Source organism: Felis catus, chromosome C2 (genome assembly GCF_018350175.1).
Source record: "Felis catus isolate Fca126 chromosome C2, F.catus_Fca126_mat1.0, whole genome shotgun sequence".
NCBI classification, from domain to species: Eukaryota; Metazoa; Chordata; class Mammalia; order Carnivora; family Felidae; genus Felis; species Felis catus.
Genome location: NC_058376.1, coordinates 49,567,826 through 49,591,215, shown reverse-complemented (window position 1 = coordinate 49,591,215; position 23,390 = coordinate 49,567,826). Strand labels below are relative to the sequence as shown.

Here is a 23,390-nt window from a genome sequence, read left to right as displayed (position 1 = left end):
CAGCCTATTTTATACTTGGTATCTCTTAGTTTGGCTCTTGGATAATAATATAAATATTTATTTTGAAGTCCTTTCTTTGTTCCTGTGTTATCTCTAGCTCAAGTATCAGTTATCCCAATTATTCTGCTTTTTGTCTCTTTCGTGGTTTGGCTCTTCCTCAGGTACTTTGCAGGTATGGTCTGTAAACTTTTCTTTCACAGGTTTCTCCTAAGTTGTGACAGTCTCCTGAAGGATGGTCATGCAGTGGCTTCATCCCCAGCCCTGCATCAGGGACAGCCTGGACCCAGTGCACAAAGGATCACATTTCCAGACCCTTTCCCAGGCAGCAGAGGAATTCCAGGACCCTATGAAAGCAGGTGGCCTCTCTCCACCCCAGCCATGGGCAGATGGGCTAAATCGACCCTGCTCCTAGACACTGGGAGGCTCAGGACCCACAGTCCTGGTCCCCTAAAAGCCTGAGGGCTTCAGCCCCTTCTCTTACTGTGAGTTTCTGTCTATTGCCTCTTCCCTAATTTTTTGACAAACTTCTGATTTTCTGTTTTACAGAGATTCCCCCTTTTTTCTCGCTTACAAATGTGAAAATGCATTTAACATGTTCGTATCATTTATGTTCAGAGTAGAAGGGAGTGTTTCTGCCTGTTTTCACATTGCCATCTCCAAGCAGATGGGAGACATGAGTCAAAGCACAAATATAACTTCTCTCTTCAACCTAAGTCCTCTTCCATACATTTTTTTGGATAAATCAAAATACTTATTACGGTTTCAAAATTTTTGCAGGCCAACTTCTCCCAACCTCTTCAGACACATCTCTCAATGTTTCCTGACATACACTCAGATGCAGCCATGAACTTCACTGAACTTCACCTCCAGACTTCTTTACATGCTGTTCCCTCTATTTGGAACACTTTTCCCCACCCATTTCTGCCTTCATCCTTTAGGTATCAACAACCCTAGGAATCAATTTCTCCAGGAAGCTCTCCATGATTAACAAAACTCAGATTAGGTGTCTTTCCTGAGAGCAGCCTAAGTTTCCTAGGTAGTTACTCCACCACAGCACTTAGCACACTGTGCTTGAGAGCTAGGTCACATGACTGCTACCCCCTCTGCAGTGCACCCTCCATGAGGTCTGGGCCGCACCCACCTCACTGCCCAGCTCTGGGCCTGGCATGGCAGAAACTCAGTGTGTTTTACCGAATGCAGCATAGTGTGGCTCCAAGAAAAAGAGGGAGGGAGGAGGTTAGGAAGAACGCTAGGAAGAAATGAAGGGGGGAAAGACCTGGAGATTCAAACAGGTCTCTGACTATACCCTTAATGAAAATTCATCTCTCTCTCTGAGACAGACAGAGAGCATGAGAGCAGGGGAGGGGCAGAGAAAGAGGGAAAATCTCAAGCAGGCTCTGTGCTGTCAGCACAGAGCCCATGCAGGCCTGGTTCAAACTCAGAAAATCGTGAGATCATGACCTGAGCCGAAATCAAGAGCCAGATGCTTAACCAGCTGAGCCACCCTGGTGCCCTGAAAATTCATCTTTTTTATTTTAAGATTTTGAGGTCTATCTGGCATCATTTTGCCACAACACTCTCTCTTGCCTGCTCCCAGTGTTTAAAGCCATTTATTTCTTTTCCACTGGGCTTCTCAACTATATTTGTTCACTAGGACTGCCGTAACAAAATACCACAAACTAGGTAAGTTAAACAACAGAGGACAATTGTCTCACAGTGTTAGAGGCTGGAAGCCTAATATCAGGTGTCAGCCGTGTTTCCTCTGAGGGCTTTGAGTGAGAATCTGTCCCATGCCTCTCTCCAGCTTCTGCTTGTCTCTAGTGTTCCTTGGCTTATAGATGGTATTCTCCCTGTGCCTTCACATCAGGTTTCCTCTACACATGTCCCTGTCTCTTTACATGGGAATCATTCTCTAAAGACACCAGTCACACTAGATTAGAGGCATACTCTATTCCAATATGACCTCACCTTACCTAATTATATGTGCAACAACCTTACTTCAACCAGTAAGGTCACATTCTGAGATACTGCAGAGTAGGACCTCAACATAAGAATTTGGGGGAGACACAATTCAATCTGTAACACAAAACAAGATTTTGCAGCCCACATTACTGTGATATTGCATTTAGATTCATCACTACCAAAACTGTTTTAATGCCTCATGATAAAAGGTATCTAAGAATGAAAAGTCCAAACTCTTTTGTAATTGAAATTGCCTTCAACAGAGTAGTTTTGTTGGCACATGAAAGGGTAACTTCAACATACTTGTCTCCTGCAAGGATAATAATGACAACATAAAACCCTGATGATATATTCTATTACCAATCCAATGAGAAACCTTGATCAACTTGGTGTTACTAATCTGAATGCTTAATAAAACATGACTTTTAAGGATGACTTGCCTCACAAACAACAACCTTTTAAGCATTTATGTCAGTAGCTATTTGTTCTCTGGAAATAGATTTTGCCAAATAAGCAAAAAAAAAATATTTTCAACTATTACATTTAGAATTTTATAATTCAATTTGCATTGCCCTTGATTTTTGAAGATCTGTTACTAATCTCAGTACCATGTTTCTCAGCTATGGTTAGTCTACAGCATTGCCAAACAAAACAAACATTTTACTTGACTATTAGTAATTTTTCAACAATAGAGGTATAAAATTGCCTAAGGCAGGCAGATTTTTGTGTAAATGCTTATAGAGCAGAGTACTTACACAAAGAGACCAAAAAAGATTTATCATTCAAGAGTTAGAGGTAATAAATGTGGGAGACACAGTTTGGGTTTAAGAATAATCTAATATTCTAAATCTGGATCCAGGTGAATTCAAAGTATCACAATCAGCTCCCTCTTTAGCTTTTCCCTCTTAGGCTGCCCTAGAGTTGACTTAACTACCCAACTACTCCTAAGTTTATGCTATAAGCCCTATAAGAATTTCTCTATCAGGCTTCCCCCATAAGGACCAATTCCTAGCAGTATCTCTAACCTTCCTCAATGATTCACATTAAGATACAATAGAGTAGTGATAACTTTAAAAAAAATTTTAATATTTACTTATTATTGAGAGACAGAAAGAGACCGAGCATGAGCATGGCAGGGGCAGAGAGAGGAGGAGACACAGAAAACAAACAGGCTCCAGGCTCCAAGCTGTCAGCACAGAGCCTGACACGGGACTCAAACCCACAAACTGCAAAATCATGACCTGAGTTGAAGTCAGAGGCTTAACCAACTCAGCCACCCAGGCGCCCCAAGTAGTGATTACTTTAAAATACACACACTCACATAACCTTTTTAGAAGACTGTGACACCACAGACTATAAAAATGTTTATTGAAAACTATAACACATTAATAAAAGAAATTAAAGAAGACCCAAATAAACGGAAAGATAGTCTGTGCTCATGGATTGGAAGAATCAATATTGTTAAAATGTTCATACTACTCAAAGAAATCTACAAATTCAGTGCAATTCCTATCAAAATCCCAATGGCATTTTTCACAGAAATAGAATAAATAATCATAAAGTTGTATGGAATCATAAAATAACCTGAATAGCCAAAGCAATCTTAAGAAAGAAAAACGAAGCTGGAGGCATCCTGATTTGAAATCACCCTGATTTCAAACGATATTACAAAGCTATGTAATTACAACAGCATGGTGTTGACAAAAAAATAGATGCATAGGTCAGTGAAATAGAACAGACATCCCAGGAATAAGCTTACATATGTATGGTCAATTAACTTATAACAAAGGAGCCAAGAATATGCAATAGGAAAAAGATAGTCTTTTCAATAAATGGTGTTGGGAAAACTGGACAGCCACACACAAGAGAATGAAACTTAACCGTTATCTAACACCACACACAAAAATTAACCCAAAGTGGATTAAAGACTTGAATGTAAGACCTGAAACCATAAAACTCCTAGAAGAAAACATAGATGGTAAACTCCTTAACATTGGTCTTGGCAATGAGTTTTTCATCTGTCACCAAAGCTAAAGCAACAAAAGCAAAAATAAACAAGTGGACTGTATCAAATTAAAAAGCTTCTATAAGCAAAAGAAACCACCAGTAAAATGAAAAGGCAACCTACTGAATGGGATAAAATATTTTTTAAATCATATATCTGATGAGATGCTAATATCATACAACTCAAAAGCAAAAAACAATCCAATTTAAAAATGGGCATATCTGAATAGACGTTTTTCAAAAGAAGACTTACATGTGGCCACTATGTAGATGACAACATGCTCAATATCACTAATCATCAGGGAAATGCAAATCAAAGCTACAATGAGATATCACTGCACACCTGTTAGAACAGCTAGTATCAAAAAGACAAGAAATAATTGTTGGAGAGGATATGGACAAAAGGGCTCCATTGGTGAGAATGTAAACTGGTGTCGCCAAACTAGAAAATATTTATGCACCTCCATGTTCATTACAGCATTATTTACAATAGCTAAGATAAGGAAATATCCTAAGTGTCCATCAATGAGTGAATAAACAAAATTTGATATAAATATACACATACATACATACATATACATACATGCGTACACAGTGGAATATTATTCAGCTATAAATAAAGGATGAAATCTTGCTATTTGTAACAATATGGGTGAACCTCAAGGACATCATGCTAAGTAAATTAGACATAGAAAAATAAATACTGTATAATCTCTCTTATTTGTGGATTTAAAAAAAAAAAAGCTCATAGTTACAGAGAACAGATTGGTAGTTGCCAGAAGCAGGGAGTGAGAGGTATGAGAAACAGGTGAAGGGGTAAAAAGGTCTTTAAAAACAAAAGAGGCAGACTCAGTTTCCCCACTCATTGAATCTGGACTGGTTTTTTACTTGCCATATCCAACAGAATGTGGAAGGATTAAATGCTTTCTGCCTGGATCCCTTGGAACACAGCCCTGAGACTGCCAATTGAAGAAGTCCAGTCTAGCCTACTGGCAGAGGAGAGGCCAGTGGAAAAGAGCTGTTCCTGCTGAGTCCCCTGAGCCTACCCAGCTGAGAGACTGCTCCAACTGTGAGCAAGTCCATCTTACAGCATCCAGCCCTGGCTCAGATTCCAGATACCTGCAGAAACAAAGTAACTTCAGGGGATACCAGCAGAGGATCCCACCCAAATTGCTGACCACAGAATCATGAGCTAATATAATGGCTGTGATTATAAAACACTAAATATGGGGGCAGTTTATTTCATGACAATAAATTAGTAATACATCAAGTGTGGTATGGGAGCTGGGACTGAAAATAGGGGGCACAGTGTGGGGGAAGGAGGAAACCACCTGTAACAGGATTATAGTGGAAGCATGCGTGGGGCATAACTGGTGCTCCCAGAGTTGAAGCCTTGGCCTCTGCTTCACAATTCCAAAAATGCAGAGGAGAAACAAGACGTGTCCATGAGAAGTACCAAAAAGAGATTTGGGGCAAGTGAGCGCTCCAGGCAGGAGTTTCAGAGGAAAGAGAGTCCCTGACTGGAGAAGCCAAGGAAGCTACTCCACAGTTCCTGTAATGAGACCCTTTAATTCCAAAGGAATTCAAATGATCTGAGAGAAGATTGCATCCCATAGTGGTTACAAGTTCAGGCTGGGGAGTCAAAAGGAACAGAGTTTGCATCCCAGCTCTTCAACCAACTAGCTCTGTGACCTTGTACAATTGCTTTACCTCTCTGTGGCTCTATTCTCTCATCTGTAAAATTCTCTCACCTTATAAGGTTGTCATGAGTGTTAAAAGAGATTGGCACAGAGTACCAACTGGTACAGAGTACATGCTCACTTGCACTGAGTAGTACTATGAACATTATTATTTCTACACCTCTATGAACACAGTTTAATGTACCAGTTAGGGCAAGTTGGCAGAACTTCACATTTACTGATAAGCCCAGACAATGAGCATCCCTCCACCCACTCAGCAGTCACTTATGAAGCTCCTTCTGTGTGTCAAGAACAGCTACCATTTCCACCCAAGTTGTCCAGAAGCTGCCCAGAAGGGAGGATCTGAGCATCTTCTTCAATGCCAGGCCAATGCATACTCCAAACTGGGCCTCCTGTCCAGGTCATCATGGGTAGGGAGGCAGGCAAGGTGAGAAAATATTCCTCAGATACGAATGTGCCAAAGAATCAAGACCGAAATGGATGAGAAGAGTGCTAAGCAGAAGGGGGTGATTTTTCAAAAATAAACATTTTACCTAAGGAAAATCAGAGTCCAAGTGGCAGGTGGGGAAAAAAAAACAACAGTTAAGTTAAAGCTTTCACCTCCGTTTTCATAGTAGAAGTTTTAGGGCAGAAATGGACGAGGACAACCTGGGTGACTACCCACCCTCAGGTGGCAGGACCAGCATCTGGGCATCCTCTCTCAAGGGCACACCCCCTGTGCCTTCCTGGGACCTCCAGAGGGCAGGGCTTGCTTTCCACAGGGTTGAGGCAGGAATGGACTGAGTTCAGAGCTTCTCAGGCAAAAGCAAAAAAAGCAATATAATATTTCTAGAAATACGTGCTAAAAATATAAAGTAAAACAGAAATTTTAAAAAAAATTAAAGCAGTGATTATCTCTGAGGCGAAAGGAGTCAAATGTGATTGCAGGAGAACACACATTTTTTGGCAATGGTCTTTCTCAAAATGGGTAATAGTAACATGATTGGGATTTTTAAATTTTTTAATTTATTATTATTAATTATTATTATTATTTATTTATTATTGAGAGACAGAGAGAGAGACAGAGCATGAGCATGGAAGGGGCAGAGACAGGAGAAGACACAGAATCCAAAGCAGGTTCCAGGCTCTGAGCTGTCAGCACGGAGCCTGACGTGGGACTCGAACTCACAAACTGCGAGATCATGACCTGAGCCGAAGTCAGATGCTTAACCCACTGAGCCACGCAGGCACCCCTAAAAAAAAAGCCTTAACAGGGGCGCCTGAGTGGCGCAGTCGGTTAGGCGTCCGACTTCAGCCAGGTCACGATCTCGCGGTCCGGGAGTTCGAGCGCGGTCCGGGAGTTCGAGCCCCGCGTCAGGCTCTGGGTTGATGGCTCAGAGCCTGGAGCCTGTTTCCGATTCTGTGTCTCCCTCTCTCTCTGCCCCTCCCCCGTTCATGCTCTGTCTCTCTCTGTCCCAAAAAATAAATAAACGTTGAAAAAAAAAAAAAAAAAAAAGCCTTAACAGTATTGTTCTCAATTTGTACCAATTTTAATTCTCAACAGTGTGTATGAAAATGCCTATAGTCTCTGTATCGAATAATGAATATTAGCAATTAACCTTTCCCACTCTAATAAATGTAAACCAATAGTTGGTCTCCTAATTTGTATTTAACCACAAAGAAGTTTAACCCTTTATTCATGTTATTGCCATTTCTATGGTAAATTGTCTATATATAGCTCCTGAACTTTTCTCATCATTTCTTGGTGATTTATGAAATATCTTTGTACATTAGAGATACTAACCGGTAGTCCCTAACACTTTGTCACCTTTCTTTAAAAAATGCTTACGATGGGGGTTGAGAAGTATTGTCACAGAGTGAGTTTTAATGTTATGTGGTTTGATGTATTAATCTTTATAAGGGCCAGTTTAAGAAAAATAAAAATATTGACTAAGTATTTTTTCTTTCAAACAGAACAAATTTACCTCGTGCTATAAAATTTGCTTTTATATAATTGCTTTTATATAATTGCTTTTATATAATTTTATATAATCCCTTGCTTTCAATAATTTAAATAATACAGGAATATTTAAAGAAGAAAGTAAAATTAACTACAAATCCTGCTATCTGTGATGGTCTATATTTTAAATAGTACAGAAAACATTTTTGTTTTGTTTTTTTTAAGTTTATTTATTTATTTGAGACAGAGAGAGAGAGAGAGAGAGAGAGAAAGCATGAGAAGGGGAGCGAGGCAGAGGGAGAGAAAGAGCCCAAGCAGGCTCCACACTGTCAGCACAGAGCCTGAAGTGGGGCTTGAATTCAGGAACTATGAGATCATGACCTGAGCTGAAACCAAGAATCAGGCACTTAACTGATTGAGCCACCTAGGTGACCCACAGAAATTTTCTTAACAAGTTTATTGAGTGCCTTGGAGAAAAAAAGTGTGAATTTATATATATAACTATCTTCTCAAAAGAGGAACTTTGCTGGTAAAATTTGGTACTACTTTTAACTGCCACAATGTAAATATCTCAGCTTGTTTACCAAGTAGTCACCCAGAGGCAGTTTCCTCATCTTTTGTCCTGAAATCAAGTGGCAGGGTTGTTCTTAAAGTTGGCCAAGCTGTACATGGCCTTCGGACCATAGGAGACTCATTACTGACCAAATACACAAGCGATCTAGGAATTTCCCACCTTGCTTTGGTGGGCTTTCAAGACTAACAATCAGTGATTCTCACCTTTATCTGCTTCTTGGTCAGTGTCCTCAGCACAGAGTGCATGGGCCATATTTAGGAGGGAAAATGGGACTGAATGAGACAGAATGGTAATAAAGGTCCAAATAGTGTAAGAGGATAAAAGGCCATTTTTCACCTTTAATGCCTACTCCCAGTTGCCTCTGGAGACTTTATTTTTTATACTTATAATCTACTCACTTTACATAAAAAAACCCAATGAGCTTCAACTCAATTTTCATTTCTCTAAATTCATTTGTAAACCCTATTTCCATTTTTCTAAATCCATTTGTTAGTGAGTACATATATTTGGTATAGGTACAACTGTACAAATATTCTATTTTGTGTTGAACATTATTTACCTAAACAAAAAAAAAAAAAAAAAAAAAAAAAAAATATATATATATATATATATATATATATATATATATATATATATATATAAAATGTACTTTTCAGGATACCAAAGAAACCCCCAGAGCTTTTACTTCTTTGTAGCATTCTACCTCCTTACAATAACACTTCTGACTATTTGACTAGTATTTTATTCTCAAACATTTGGAATGCCCTCAGTTAAACGCCCTCTTAAATTCAAAAGATCTCTGTGCAAATACCTTTCTGTTTGTTTCTTTTGGGTTCATTTCCTTGAGGCATAAGCCCAAGATTAAAGGTTACAAGCAGCTTTACAGCTCAAGTGAGCAGCACTTTCGGTGAAATACCTGTGGTCTCATCATGTGATTTCCTTTCACCAGGGTGAGTTTCATTAGCACTAATGAAAGAATAAAGAATTTCTCTGCTGGGAACCACCTAGCTGCGGTCCACCACCATGGCCCCTGCTGAAAACCCAATGACATTTTGCTCAAATTTTCTCAGACCTAGGGTCTGCAGAAATTTCTCAAAGGTGGGTCTGATCCATTCACTCAGAAACAAAGAGCTCCTCTGTGGGCAACTGTCCCTTTTGCTAACCTCAACATGTTGCTCAGATCACAGGGCCTCCATTAGACTGACGGCCTCAACCCCAAAGCAGACAGCAGGCACTTCCTGCAGGTGCCTAGCCCATTGTCACAGACAGCAGATTGCACTCTCTGGAGCATGCCCTCTTCCCCTGGGTTATCTGTGAACAGGCTGCTGAGGCCTGGCATCTGTCGAGTTTGTGTGGTCCGTTTTGTGAAGCTGCCAACGTTGCCATCATCTTCATAGAACACCCAAGTCCAAACACCACAAACGCCATTTCCATCAACCGATAAATATCTTTTGAGGGTCTACTTCCACCCTTGGCTCTTATTCTAATCTCAACACAGTAGCCAGATTGATCCATGTAAAGGTAAGTCAGATCTTGTCTTTCTCCTGTTCAGAACCCAACCTTTCTCCTCCCAAAAGCTTCCCAAACGAAATTTCTTTCAATGGCTGCAAGGCCCTGTGCAGTCTGGCTCCCTGTTATGGATCTGATCACTTCTCCTACCTCCCACTCACTCTGCTCTAGACACACTGGTCTTTTTGCTCTTCTCCAGCACATCAAGCACATCCCCACTTCAGGCTTTCTGCCCTTATCCTCTCTACCTAGAATACATTTCCCCTAGAAAGCAATCAGCATACCTCACTCCCTTTGAGTGTTTGGCCAAATGCCACATCTCAGTGAGCCTTCCTTGAACCCAGTTCCAAACTGTAACTGTTCCCTCTTGCCCGTTACTATTCTCCTTTCCCACTTTGCTTTTCCATAGCACTCATATATGTGTGTACACCTATGTGCTTATAGTTACCACTATATGGTCCATGAGGGCAAAGATTTTGTCTATTTTGTTCACTGCCATGTCCCCCATATCTCTCAGAATGGCCAACTGCTGCACAGCAGACACCAAGCATGTAATTTTTTTATGAATTAGTGCAGGACTTGCACAATGTCAAGCACAAGAGGATACAAAAATTTACATGAACAACCCCTGTCCCCCAGAAACTCTTGGCTTAGCTGGGGAGTTTGACAATCACTAATACCTTATCAGTCAGATTCCTAAGGCCATCACCCTAGAAAGTGCTTAGTTCCTCCTAGACACCCAGACTGCTCCTAGGGGAAGATGCTTTCAGAAGGAGGGGAGTTTATGGGCTGTGGTTTTGTGGCTGAACTGCCTGGTTTCACACAAGTGTCACTAGCTTGGAAAAATATTTTAGCTTTTTGTTGTTGTTGTTGTTTATTCAGTTGTGCTTTTTTAATAAACATTGATTTTATTTCTTAAAACAGAAGAGGATAATAACTGTCAATCATGTATTATATGTAACCCTTGAGTCAAGGAGGCCTGTAGTACAAAGTATCTAATCTTTTTAAAGGGAGTTTCTCTTGATTCAAAGCCTCATCTAGCACACCCATTAGGAAGACTTTTTAAAAAACAAACAAACAAAAACAGAAAGTAACAACTGTTGGAGGATGTGGAGTTCAAAAGAACTGAAAGTAGGATCTCAAAGAGACATTTGCACTCCCATGTTCATAGCAGTATTGTTTACAGTAGCCAAAAGGTAGAAGCAATTCAAGTGTCTTCGACAGGTGAGTAGACAGACTAAATGTGGCATACACACACAGTGGAATATTATTCAGCCTTGAAAGGGAAGGGAATTCTGACATACACTATAACAGGAATGAAACTTGAGGACACAATGCTAAGTGAAATATGCCAGTCACAGAAAAATACTGTATGATTCCACTTACATGAAGTACCTAGGATAGTCAAACTCATAGAAACTAAAGGTAGAGTGGTAGTTTTTCAGGCCCAGCTGGGTGTGGGGTGGACAAGGAATGGGGAGTTATTCAGTATATAGAGAGTTTCAGTTTTACAAGCTCTAATAGTTCCGAAGATTGATTGCACAATGTGAATATACTTAACACTACTGTATACTTAAAAATGAAGATGGTAGGGATGCATGGATGGCTCAGTTGGTTAGGCATCTGACTTCAGTTTAGTCATGATCTCATAGTTCATGGGTTCAAGCCCCACATCGGGCTCTGTGCTGACAGCTCAGAACCTGGAGCCTGTTTCAGATTCTCTGTCCTCCCCTTCTCTCTCTGCCCCTCCCCTGCTCACACTCTGTCTCTCTCTTTCTCTCAACAATAAGTAAACATTAAAAAAATTTTTTTAAATAAAAATGGTAAATCTGATGTTATTTGTATTTTACAATTAAAATTTTTTCATTAAAAAAAAACACAGCTAGAAAACAAGAGAAATCTCTGTTGGAAGTTTGAATACATAAGAAGCAACTCCTTGTACAACTACATTGATCTCAATATAGCAAAACCCTTTTTTTGTAAACAAGGAAAATTTTTTTAAACTTTCTTTTTAAAGAATTAAAATTAAATCAAAAAAATAAAGGACAGTATCAGCAGGTATTAGATGATCTACAGTTGGACCTCCACAGTAATCTAAAGTTCTATATTCTACTCTTCCTCAGTTTCCTAAAATGATCATCTTCTGATGGAATTAATAGCCCCTGAATGAGGAATGAGGTAGAAGACATGTCTCATACCTAGGATTCACCATGTGGCAACGTGACTTGTCCACAAGGAAAGGTGTATCTGTGTCTTGAGGGACAAAACGGTAAAACAGAGAAAGGAACCAGCGATCTGGATCTTGAGACTTAATTCAAGACAACCAATGAATAAGATTTCTTCGTATTGCAGGCAGGGGACCCAGCATGAGGAGGGAAAGGAGGCCTGACAGGTTATGGTGAAGGCTTCAGTGCTGCTCTCAGTGAAGACTGCCCTGTCTGAGATACACAGGGTCACAGGAAAGATCACTGAAGGGAGGAATCCTGCTATTCATTATTTTTGGGAAAAGTCATCTCTCTCGGCTCAGCTTTTTCATTTTAGAAAATGGAGATAAAACCACTAACCTCAAAGAGTGGTTGTGAAGGGCAAATGATGGTAAGTGAAATGTCTTACCATACTGACTGCACACGGGATGCATAGTAATCATTAATTACCAGTATCATGCTGGTAATCATTAAATATCTGGTGATCGAGGCAAAGAATTTTAATATCCCATAAAAATGCAAAGTCAATACAGAATCTTTTTAAATCTTTAAATTTTTAAGAGTAACATGGCTAGCTGTACATTTTAGAAAAAGAACACTTGAGTGACATTTTAGAAGTGGGCAAGATCAAGGAGAAATAAAAGAGGGCCACTTCGGAGGCTAGCACAAGGTTCCAGGTGACAAATGAGGGGTGTGTGAGCCAAGGAATGAGTAGTTACAACGCAACAGGCCGAAATATCCAAACTGATCATGTCTGTTCTCAGCAGAAATGGGAATACTCAAGTGAGCATGGGAAAGGCTTCTTTTGTTTAATTCTGTGTCTCCCAAGAGGAAAAGAGCAGTAAAAATGATAAAGCTTTTCTATCCCTCGGCCCCATAAACAAGCAGCCAAGGTTTGGTGGGGCTATGGGAGGGGAGGGTGGGGGGAGCAACAACTAAAAAGAAGCAGACTGCAGGTCTTTTCAACTAAACTTCCCAGAGCCTGAGACATACAGGCATGGGCATTAGTACCCAGGAGATTCCCATCGAATTGTTCACTCACAGCTGAAAGTGGAAGGTGGTTCTGGTTAAGCAGTGATTGATTACAAGTGAAACGGATTACTAAATGCAACCAGGTGTCTGAAAAATCTTCTGTATAATCCCATTTAGATGCAAGGGTTTTCAAAATCTTTTGACTAGCATCACTCTTTACTTAAACCATACACAGATCCACAGCATATAAAAGACATAAAAGACTGAACCAAATATGAATGTGTGTGATGTGCTTAGGACCAGCATGGGGGAAGTGGGCTAGGAGAAATTCTTTCTCAACAGGTTCCTCAGCTGCTTCCTGAAACCAGTCTGAAAATCACTTATCCAGGGATACATAAAACTCCTCCATTTGCACAGGAGACAGCTTGTTCAGTTTGGAATATGAATAATGCTAAATGGGAATACACATACAGTACAATGAACTTCGAACGTGTTAACCACGCACTCACCACCCACTCCACCTCCCACATATTTTTGGTCTTCTAGCCTTAATCAGATAATATTTAATTCCTAAGAGTCAGAGCCAAAACAATCACAGCCAAGCAGCAAAGAATTTTAGTCACATATGTTCTAATTATACACAGTTCGAGCCACAAAGTATACATTTATAAATCCATGTCACATACAGTAGCTTTGTGATATGTGGCTTCTTAAATATCAAAAACTGGTAAGTTTAGAAGAATTCTTGCCTTGTCACCTGAAGAGGAAATTTTAATTAATAATCTTTCTGGAATCAGAGAAGACATGGGCATTTCAACTGCTTGCCTCCATTCCTACCCCTTAAGAGTGGAGAAGGAAGAATAATCAAAGCTCCAGTAAGTCTGGGGCCTCATTTCCCACGCATAAACCAAGGAAACAACAGAATTCATGCAGATTTCAGTACACTTACCGCGCATCCATATGTTATGGCAACGGAAGCGTTAAAACAGTGCTGGTAGAGAGGGACTGCAAGATCTGGGTCCCAAGGGGCCACAGGGAAATGTCTGAAAGCTTCCTGGGCCTTCAAAAGGGGCAAGGAAAGTGGCTAAATGTGGGCCCTTTGGCTGGAGCACGAATTTCAGGCTTACTTCCCGGAACTGACCAATTCAAAACCTTAAATGACTGACTAATCACTAATTTGATTGAATTTACCTGATGTTTTCTGCAGGTGAAGGAGCTTGAGGTAAAAACCAAGTTTACAGAAAATAAAGACAGCACATTTTTGTGCAACTGAATTCATCACTTTTAGAAATTTATACCCAAAAAACTAAAAAAGAATATTGTTTATTATCAAAAATTTCAGTCTATGCTAGAAGTTAGGGTTTTTTTTTAGTTTTTTTAATGTTTATTTTTTTTTGAGAGACAGAGACAGAGTGTGAACAGGGGAGGGGCAGAGAGAGAGGGAGTCACAGATTCTGAAGCAGTCTCCAGGCTCTGAGCTGTCAGCACAAAGCCCAATGTGGGGCTGGAACTCATGAACCATGAGATTATGACCTGAGCCAAAGTCAGATGCTTAAACGACTGAGCCACCTGGGTACCCCTAGAAGTTAGTTTTATTAAAGCATTCAGACAGATCATGAAATTTGAAAACAGAGATATAGTGTTTTCTCCATAAAGATAATAACAGAGTTACAATCTCTTTACTAAAACCCATGGAGGCAAATGATTTTCTGAACTCAGAATGTTTCAGATTGTAGACAGATATCACTATATATTATATAATAGCCCCAGAAGGGTCTAGGATAGCACATCAAAATCAAACAGAATATGAATTTGTATACTATGTGAGATCACAATTACAGGTAAATAAAGACAAGTCAGCTCAAGTTTTGTCTCCAAATTTCTTCAGATCAATCTGGGTTTAGCTGCCAAAAGAGGTATTTAAAAGCTTTCAGTTTTCAGAGCTCCTTGGGTTTTAGAATTAAAGATAAGGATTTTGAATCTATAGATAGTTTAATATGGTTCAAAGAATTGTTTTGAAACAAAGTGAAACTGGAGTTGCTCCCTGAAGACTAGGTAGGAGTTGAAATGGAAGGCAGACATTTAGACAGAAGCAAAGATATCACTAAGAGAGTCTACAGCCATACCACCCTGAAGGTTCCTGACCTCATCTGATACGAATAAAAGATCCAGAGGAAGGAGACATGTCCAGGAAGTCCAAGTAAATCAGTTTGGAAGAGTTGGGGTAAGACCTAAGATTTGAAAGGGAAGTTGGGATAAGATTACAAATTCAGGCTAAAATTTGAGACTCTGATTTGAGAATGCACTCAGAAGGGGCAGGTGAATTTTAATCAAGAGAGGGTTGTGATTATTGGTGCACATGACCGAGTGCTCAGAGCTGGCAGCTTTTTCATAACAAGATAGGGCAGACAGGGGAGGAGCAGGAGCCTAGTACCAGTTCTGCTCTTTAGACCAGCATCAGCCAGGCTCTGCCAATCAGGAAAGGCACAGTGTTGAAGGGCTTGGTCATCTTCAGTCTCAGTTCAGAAGACACTCAGGACCAGGACTTCCAGATGAAATAGCAGGACATCTCAACTGGCTATCAACAAAAAGCCAGGTATTCTCCAGGGCACAGAAAACCACTGGAGAAGGAGAAAGGAATTCATATTTTATTTGTTTCAATACAGTTGCAGGAGTACCTAACACTCGGTACTTACTGTTTCACCTCTGTATTAGTTAGGAGAGGCTCGGTTATATGGGGTAACTAGTTAATCCTTCAATCATGCAAAGTTTATTTCTTGCCCAAGTTCCCTGCCCAGCACTGGTCTGCGGAATGCTCTCCTGCACCCAGGAGGCTGAGAGAGGTTCTACCATCCTGTGCCTGTACCATCTAGACTGTGTGGCCTCCCAGTGTGCTTTCACCCAAGAGAAACATGTCTCTTCTAACTATTGTCCACTGGCCAGAATTAGTCACATGTCCCCAACTCAATGGCAAAGGAGACTAGGAAAGGAAACATAACATATGGTGAGCACTAGCTCTCTACATCACAACTGAATAGATTTTATAAGAATTTCTTAAAGAAATAGTTCTCCCTTTCAGGATAACATTATGGAATGTTTAAGACAATACAAGTTTAGGGGCATCTGATGACTCAGTCGGTTAAGCATCTGACTCTTGATTTCAGCTCGGGTCATGATCTCATGGTTTGTGAGTTTGAGCCCCGCCATCCAGCTCCAGTGCAGAACCTCCTTGGGATTCCCCCTCTCTTCCTCTCTCTCAGCCCCTCCCATCCCACGTACTCTATCTTTCAAAATAAATCAATTAAATTAAATAAAAAATATACAAGTTTACTTAGCATTAGTGGTACATATATTCTTGCTTTGCTTATGAGTCCACATATTGTGGATTATACTGAAAATGCTTTCTCTGTCAAAATTCAGGACATAAATTGAAATAATTCAGCAAATGTCAACTCAATGAAATTTGAAATTACTTTGTGAGTTGGTTACTTGTTTGGATATCCCTCACTCCAAGACTTATTGTGAAGGCAACTGCTTTATTTACCAGCAAATAATATTTATCAACTTGTCCCAATCAAGAAATTTTCAATGATTATTAAGTGGACATGTGATTTTTTTCATCACTTTTCCATACAGGAAGCAAATATAATTGGGTTAAGAGTTGAGGGATGTCTCCATCTGGATAATCAGAACCATGATTTGGAAAGATGCATCTGATGACAATATGCTGAATGGGTTGAAGACTGTAGGCAAAGGAGTTAACAGGCAATACCAAAGTTCAGCTGTGAAGTAATGACTGTGTGCCATTTTATAAAAGAAATATTTCACAACCATCCAGCCTATAGTTTCTAAGCTCCATTAGAACAGAGGTTACCATGCAGAGATGATGTTTCAGGGCCACTGGATCTTCCAAGTTTCCTTCCAGTCTATTGCTATCTTCCCTAAAGTTGGAGAAGATAAAACCGCTGTGGAGCTGACTCTGTCACAACCACAAACCCTGACTCACACTATTGGTAAACAGAGCAGAAGTAATGTCACAAGCCATGGGGCTCACTGAGCAGGAAGCCTGAAATAGCAAACCCCAGGGCTTAATTTAGGAAGAATCCTTATAACGTCAAGCTTATGAAATAGCATTTAGCTGCAATTTAAAAAAAAAAAAAAGAATGTGGTGGCATTTTCAAAAAATATAAACGATGTGGTCTTTTTCATTTGTATCTTACTTAAAGAGGAAATTTTTAACTTGGGAAAAAGCCAAATTGTTAGTTCCTGGGCCCTATGGCATTCTGAAATTTTGGCAGCGGCATCCTCGGTTGTAATGATTTTTGTCAAAATGAAGGTTTTAGGCATTCAAGCTTTTATTTATCCTCCTTGTGGCCTAAAATAGCCATTTGTTTTTTGGGGGACTTTTGGTTTGTCTGTTTATTTAGCTTAACTTGTTTCTGTTTGAATTTGTTTTGAAGTCAACATGCTCTAGGATTTGCAGTATAGAAAAGAATTCGATGAAGTCAGCAGATTCTTTTCCCTCCTTTAAGATTCCCAAATTAAAAATCTATACTCAACCCAATAAAAATCAGAGAAAGAAACAGTGACGAGTAAACTCAACACAGTAACATTCTAATTCCAAATGATCCTTTCATGGGGCTTTGTTCCCCTAACATTCTCCTGGACCCCAGATGCCCAAAGGAGACAAGAGGAAAGCCATTGGTCTCTCTCTCTTCCCTTCCTTCCTCCCCAAAACTCTTCCCCACACACTAACATACATACATACTCACTCACTCCTTTGGAAATAGTAATTCAGTACATGTGCTGTCGAAGCAAGCACTGGAAATAGTAATTCAATCAGAAACATGCAAGCTTAAAAAAATGTTCTTTGAACTTACTGGTAATTCACCTATGCTTCCCTTTTTTTTTTTTTTTTCTAATTTTGAAAAAATGGGAAGAGAAAGAACCTCAAGAATTTTTAAGGAAATTCAGGGAGGGAGCTGTGCCAGACAACTGAAGAAAAGCAAATTACAGTTCTCATTTTCAAAAAAAGAATGAAGTTAAAAGCCACAAACTCTATATAAATAATGAAATTATCAGGGTGCCTTGGTGGCTCAGTCAGTTAAGGGTCCGACTTGGTTTCAGCTCAGGTCATGATCTCATGGTGGTGAGAATGAGTCCCGTGATGGACTCTGTGCTGTCAGCACAGAGCCTGCTTGGGATTCTCTCTCCCTCTCTCTCTGTCCCTTATCCTCTCTCTCTCTCTCTCTCTTTCAAAATAAATAATCTTAAAAACAGACAATATTATCAAAGACATTAATAAACATATAGTTTGTGAACTTAAAAAGGGAAACCAATGGCTCATCAGAAGGCATCACAGACTCACAAAGTCGTTGAGACTGTTCGTTTCCATTTTTGAAAATTCAACTAGTGAAAGAGCAAGGAACTCCACAAATATTGTGTATCTAGATTTCATAAGGCATTCTGTCTCTCATAATCTCCGTGAATACTGATGAAGAAGCATAGGCTGGCTGCCAGTATAGCTGAGTGACTTAGAGCTGGCTGTCTAATGCCCCCAGGTTCGGGATCCATGCCTACCTGGTTAGTTTTCAAGCAACTTGACACAGGGCCCATTCTCAGATCTGTACTGCTTAACTTATTACTCAACAACTTCCATGGGGACCTAGATATCATGGATATCAGATTTGTACATCTTGAAATTAGAAGGCTTGTTTATAATTAGCCCCCCCAAAAAATCTCAGCAATACGAAATAATGAGCCATATCTTAAAACATATTTATACCAGGAGAAATAAAGCCTTGCTTTAGTATTTCTATCATAAAAGCTGTGGTATCTTTAACTTTTTAACTCTTCCTCTATCATATTTGTCTCTTATATTTTCCTAATGTGTTATTTACCCTTTAATTGCCTTTCTGATTGTTTATATCTTAAACTTAAGTATACAGTGAAGTCTAAATAATTTTCCTCTGCAATTTTTTCAGTGCTTTTGTATTTAGAAAGACTTTTCTCAGCTAAAATGCAAGTAGAAATTTACTGACACTTTTACTATCTTTTTATAGTTTAAAATTTTCGCATTTAATTTTTCAAGGTATTTCTTATTATTTTTTTTGTGTACACTGTGAGGTTAGATTTCAAATGCATTTTGTTTTAAATAACCAAGTCTCTCAATGATTTATTGACCTATCCCCTCCCCTTTGTCATGCTTTCTTTATTATCTATTATGCTCTTGTTTTTTCTAGGGTCTTTTTGTTAATTATCTTGCTAAAAGTATTTTAAAGGTTTAAAATCCTTCATAACAGGAGAAAGAGGGCTGGTCTGAGGTGAGTAGCAGGAGAGAAAGTTTACTATACAATTCTACCAAATTCTAGCCTCTGTGTTAAGATTGTTTCCAACAAGGGCCCGGCAGAATGGCTCCCACAAAGAGTAATGAGAATAAGGAAGGTCATTCTGCCATCAACAAGGCAGTGACCAGAGAGCACACCATTGACATTCACAAATTAATCCATGGAGTGGGTTTCAAGAAGTGTGGCCCATGGACACTCAAAGAGATCTGGGAATTTGCCATGGAGGAGATGGGAACTTCAGATGTGCACACTGAGACCAGGCTTCACAAAGCTGTCTGGGCTGAAGGAATAAGGAATATTCCACACATATCTGTGTGCGGCTGCCCAGAAAATGTAATGAGGATAAAGATTCACCAAAAAGCTCTATTTGTTGGTTAGTTATGTGTGTGTCACTACTTTCAAAAATCTGAAGACAGTTAATGTCGATGAGGACTAACCACTGATTGTCAAATAAAAGTAGAAAACCACCAAAAAGAAAAACAAAACAGCAAAGGAAACAATGTTTTTTCTACACTTCCCCTAACTGTCCTTGAGCATAAAAACCTTACTTTTAAAGCAAGCAGGAAACTGTTAGAGTAACAGCTATCACCACATGACTGGAGAGATGTCCAGGAGCTAGAAGGAATTGTGAGCCCTAACAGGGTGTTATTCCATCTTTAGGATACACCCCGGAGTACTCATGGTGTACCACTGTCATCAAAGTTGCTCAGGGCTCATTTAAATCCTGGTTCTGTCACATCCTGGCTGTGTAACCTGGGTGTGGTTCTAAACATCTATTTCCTCGCCATAAAATGAGCTCATATAATGCCCCTATCACTGGACTCTTGTAAGAATTAGATAAAATAATAAACAGATGGCATTTGACAATGCTGAACACACAGTAGGTATTCAAGAAAAGATGGCTCCCTATACCATTCCTAACTGCCTCCTTCCAGAGAGAGCCCAGTGGCATGTGAACAGAGCAGCCACACTCCATGTCCTTCAACACGTGACTGGAACTTTTATTAGGGAAGGTGGCCTTACAGGTTACCCAGTCACCTTCTCTTTTCATCTTTGCCTAAAGTTAGCTTCCATGGAAACTACCCACAAGATTTAAGAGAACAATTACTGATCCAAGACCTTCCCTCCACATAATCTTTTTCATTGATTCCTTTCCAGCCATCCTTTCTCCTGATGCCTAGCAGATGATGGATTCAAGTACATAACAGAACCTCCCCAGAGAAGGAGCAGTGGATGTTCAGAGTATATTCAGATTACAAAGCTACTGTAGTAGAGTCATCTGAACCAGCTCTCATCTTCTCCCTGCTCCTATGGGTTGGGGTGAATCTAAGAATTAGAGGGAAGCAATTTGAAGCAGACATCATTTATCATCAGCCAGTGTGAGATCACATTGTAGTATAACTTAGGGCCATAGAATCCATGAACACTGTGTTAGCAATATTAACTAGAGTACTCAATTCAAAGGAATATAAAGAATATAAAGTTAAGCACTGACAATCAGTAATGCCTGAGGCTGCAGAATTTGCAATTTACAAGAAAGGACTGAGAGACTAGAATTTGGTTATTAATAGTAAGGGTCCTCAGAAAAAGTGTGGGTGGGTCAAAAATACCAAGAAAGGGGTTAAAGGAAAAGAAATGCTGGAAATAAAAGAAGGGAGAAGCATTAAGAAAGGGTTGTCCCTGTAGGACAGTCCTCTTTGTCCCCAAAACCTAAGCAGAGAGCCTTTGTGGAAGGAAGAGAACAAGGGAATTCTGGAGATATATCATGGGCAAGGCACCCAATTTCCTCCCCTTACCCACAGAACTTTGAGAAAACTATCTAAACTCCCCAGTAAAAAAAAACCACATGAGCCTTCACTGAGGCTCAATGTGGTTTCAGTTGAGGGAAAGTGAGTCATTAACTCCCTCCTCATGACCATGTGAGGGTCTCTCTAGCCCCACCCTGTGGACTGCTGGGCAGTGAGGAAAACCCACCTGCAGATAATGTCCTGGGTGAAGACACGCTAAGACAATCCCTGTCAAATAGTTAAGGAGCAGAGATGCCATACAGGTAAATGACACAGCCAGAAGTTGCTCAGGCATTTTGGCAATGGCCATTCCCTAGGAAGATCGCCATTCTCCCTATTTCCTCCCTCAGAGCTGAGGTGTCCTTTTCCCCATCCTTAGATATTTGGAAGTGCCGGCTCTCCCTGTCTGATCCATGCTTTCCAACACCCTATCTCCAAAACTTCTCCTTGGCCCTTCCCCTAGGGTCCAGCACCTACTTCCTGATTCAAGGCCCTGAAGCAGTGTCCTCCTCATCTTCATCAGCATTTCCTGCCCCCCAAGCCCCTAGCTCCCACATTCCATTTCTTATCTGTCTCTACCTGGCCACAATATTTGGGCTCTTCTAGACAGCCATTCCCCTAGCCCTAATAGATTAACTCACCCTGCACTGCTTTTTTTTTTCCCCCTCTGCAAATTCATTAACTAGCTGATCTAAATATAAGCTCCATAAAGGTGGGGGTTTTGGTCTGCTATGCTCACTACTATACCTTGAGCATCTGGAATAGTGCCTGGCATCTAGTAAGCTGTTAGTAAATATTTGTTGGGTTAATTAATGAATCTCACTAAAAATTAACCCTTCCTCTCCACAACTTCTCCTCTAGTATCAGCAGGTAATCTTCAGCCCGAAGGTTCCCATCTCCTTGCATGGCAAACCCAGAGCCACCTCCAGAATTTGAAGGTCATATTTACATTTTAAAGAGAATCAACCCTGGAAGAGTTGTTTTGTTTTCTTATCCATTTTTAAATACCTATACCCTACATTTATATACCTTACACATGTATATAATCAAGTATTTTTATTTAATCTTTTGAGGGTTTTTCTTAGTCTCCAAACATTTTTGGTAGAAAAGAATGCTTTGAAAAAAAAGATACATTATCCTCTCCCTGTATAAACTCATAAAGAGTGACTCTGATATATTTGATGGCACATTCTTTTACTACCTACAGAACCAGATGTTAAGAATTTGAAATAATTAACTCTTTGAAAGTAGTTCTTGCCATTACCACGTCACATTTTAGGATTTAACAGAGACGCAGAAGTAAGCTGGCTTTGCGGCCCATGGAGCTCGACCACTAGCTACTTGATCTTGAACCAAACATTGAAGGCCCCTGAGTCTAAGCGACTAGTGTGTAAAAAAAGGTGCCAAGATCTACCTCACAGGGTAGTTGGTGTGAAGATACAAGATAATGCATACAGAGCAAACGATACAAAAATCTACTGCATAGCAGGGGTTTAATAAATTATAGCTACTAATTTTAATATTTCTATTATTACTCAAGAGATGATTTGCATCCTAATGTAAATGTACTATGCCTGCAATTAAGGTAAGAAGCCACAAGATGAGGGGTGCCTGAATGGCTCAGTTAGTTGAGCGTCTGACTCTTAATTTCAGCTCAGGTCATGATCCCAGAACTGTGAGTTCAAGCCCTGCACTGGGCTCTGTGCTGAGAGTGGAGCCTGCTTGGGATTCTCTCTCTTTCTCCCTCTGCCCCTACCCCCCCCACACACACACACACAGCAATTTGTGCATGCATATGCTGTTCCTCTCTCCCTCTCTCAAATTAAAAGAAAAAAAAGTCACAAGATGAAGTTGATGTCTTTATGGCCTGAGTAGTAAAAATCACGTTGTCTCCTTTTTCTGTTTTACCAAACAAGAGATGGTTTTTTCCCAGTGTCTCTGTCAGGCCTCTTGGTTTTCATTTCACCAACCATACTTCAGGTATAATTTACCTGAAATGGAAAGAAGCCTGTTTTTCTTATTTAGTACCATAAAACTGAGCTCTATTTTTAACTATATGAGTAATTAATATATCAAACACACATTTTAAAGCCAACAATCTAAAAAGAAAATAAATACCAAAGGGCAACACTTTGGTAGCTTTTTATTAATATGTAACTGATGGTGTTTATTCCAATACCAAATCTTGATAACTCTCCCAATTTCCATTAATTTAACCTCCTTCCTTAAAACTGTAATCATATCAAGGATGTAGGGCTACCAGTCCTCTCAGTATCTTTTTTATGGTGCTTCCTCCATCAGCATCTGGTTTCCCTCTTCTAGTTAAGTGATGAATAGGATTTAATTTCACTTTCTCCCTCTCTTGCTTCTACAGCCTCAGAAGCACACCACC

The 23,390-nt window shown here is 39.9% G+C and overlaps 1 protein-coding gene and 1 pseudogene across 12 annotated transcripts in view; one reads left to right on the top strand and one right to left on the bottom strand.

Moving 5' to 3' along the window:
* Positions 1 to 23,390, bottom strand: part of ZPLD1 (zona pellucida like domain containing 1) — a 546,704-nt gene that overhangs the window by 401,509 nt on the left and 121,805 nt on the right. The gene's annotated exons all lie outside the window — the stretch shown is intronic.
* On the top strand, positions 19,275 to 19,647 carry LOC101096341 (annotated as a pseudogene).